We start from the raw sequence: 2,428 nt of genomic DNA, 5'->3' as shown, positions 1-2,428 counted from the left end.
AGTATACATTATCCAAATACACTTTAGTCCATTTCTAGATCTTATACTTTATTCCCTTTTTCTGATTCATGCTCTAACTCTACGATGTTACAATTATCTAGGATCTAGAGTATGTTAGAAAAACCTCCTTCACCGCCAGTCATCTTCAAGATCTGCTGGCTTTTGTTAATTTTTTTTTTCTTTTGCAAATTCAGCTTTTATCTTCAGCATGAAACCTTGTTTGTTTGTTTGTTTGTTTGGGGAATTATCTTAAAGTTCTGTATCAACTTAGAAAGAACATATTTTTATGACAGCATTTGACCAAGTCTATTTGGTGACTAGTATAAAATTTTCTTCTTTCAGCTTTCACATTCTACTCCTAAGTATTTTATCTTTTTTAAAGATTATGTTGAGATTTTTCTTATTGTCATAACTTTTTTTTTAAATGAAGGCTATTAATTTTGTGTATTCATTTAAAATCCCAATGCATTACTCAGTAATTTTTTAAATTATTGACTACTGAGCTTTCTAGATGTATTTTACTTCTTCTGCAAATAGTTTCATTTTTTAAATTTACACAACTCTCATTATCTTCTTACTGATTTTATTGGCTAATGCCAGCAGTAAAAAGTTAATATACTTGCTTTGATTCTGAACTTAAGAAAATGTTTCTATTGTTTTACATATTAAGGAAGAAACTTGTTTTAGTTCTGGGATACATCAATTCCTATTACAGTGATTTATTTTTTAATTTTTTTTTTTTGAGTTATAAATGGGCATTGAGAGGCACCTGGGTGGCTCTGTTGGTTAAATATCAGACTATCTGGATCTCAGCTCAGGTCTTGAACATGGGATCATGAGTGCAAGCCCCCCAAAAAGAAAGGGTGTTGGATTTTGTAAAAGATCTTTTCAAGTGCCTAGGGGAGAAATTTTATGATTTTTTCCTTAGATCTATGTCTATGATTAGTTATACTGACAATTCCAAATACTGAGGCATCCTGGCATTTTTTGATAAATTAAACCTGGTGAGGTTTTATTTTTAATATGTTATTTGCTTCTGCTAATATTTAAAAAATTTTAATCAATACTAATTACTAAGATTTGTCCAGTTTTTTTGTACACTTTCCTTCAGGTTTGGGTCCAAATGTTATAAGTGTTCCATTTACTAACTTGAAACTTCCCATCTTTTTGGTAAAATTCTTCTGTGAAACTTTCTATGACTGATGCTGTTTTGTGAGAGAGTAAAATTTCTTCCTCTAATAAAATTTGTTTATAAATTTATGCTTTTATTATAACTTGTCACTTTTAACAAATGTATTTTCATAGGAATCTATTAATTTATCAAAGTTTTCTTTTAATTATTTTTATTCTCTTATTATTTTACATAGAATTGTGAAAATAGGGGTGGCTGGGTTAAGAGTTGGTTAAACTTCCAATTCTTGATTTCAGCTCAGGTCATGAGCTTAGGGTCATGGGACTGAGCCCCATGTCAGATCGGCACAGGGTCTGCCTGGGACTCCCTCTCCCCTCCCTGCCCCAATTAAAGAAATAAATCTTTTTTTTTTTTTTTCTCAAATAAAGAATTGTGAAAACAGTCTACTGTTAAAATTCCCTCTTCCACAGTTATTTTGCCTAGTCACTTTTTATATTTTTCATTTTTTCATTTTTTTCTTGATTTGCAGTGAGTGGCTTGACTACTTGGGTTTTTATTGCACTTGATTTATTTACTTATTCCTTATATAGTTTTCATTACTCTTAAGTTTTACTAATTTTGGAATTTACTTTTATAATTTATTCCCTTCTGCTTTGTTTTGACTTGTTAGTTTTTTTCTTCTTAGTTGACTATTTAATTCTCTTATTGTTTTAATAATTTAAGGCTATAGGGACACCTGGGTGGCTCAGTTGTTAAGCATCTGCCATCAGCTCAGTTCATGATCCCAGCATCCTGGGATTGAGCCCTGCATCAGGCTCCGTGCTCGGCAGAAGGCCTGCTTCTCTCTCTCCCATTACCCATGCCTCTGTTCCTCTCTTGCTGTGTTTTTCTGTCAAATAAACAGTATCTTTAAAAAAAAAAAAAAAAAAAAAGAGTTTTAAGGCTATAAATTTCATTTAATTGCTTTAATTGTATATTGTAGTTTCTGACATATTGTGCTTTATCAATTTTCTTTTAAAATTTGCAATATCACTTTGCATTTTTTCTTTAAACGAGTTTTTTTGTTAGCTTTTTAAATTCCAGGTGTATGTCATTTGAAAAACTAATTTCTAATTTTGCTCCACTGTGATAAAAGAATACTGTTTTATTTTTACTTTAAGGAAATTACTTTTTTCTTTGAAATCTGTATTATTAGTTTTGTGAATGTTTCACATGTGCTTCAGAAGATGGCTATCAGAGTGTTAAAAATCAAGATTCGTGCACAAAGTCGACTTTATGCTTGCTGTTTTAGACCCT

This window comes from Lontra canadensis, unplaced genomic scaffold, assembly GCF_010015895.1.
Source record: "Lontra canadensis isolate GAN:19392208 unplaced genomic scaffold, GSC_riverotter_1.0 scaffold31, whole genome shotgun sequence".
Taxonomy (NCBI): domain Eukaryota; kingdom Metazoa; phylum Chordata; class Mammalia; order Carnivora; family Mustelidae; genus Lontra; species Lontra canadensis.
The sequence above is the reverse complement of the archived record's forward strand: the minus strand, read 5'-3'. Positions refer to the sequence as shown.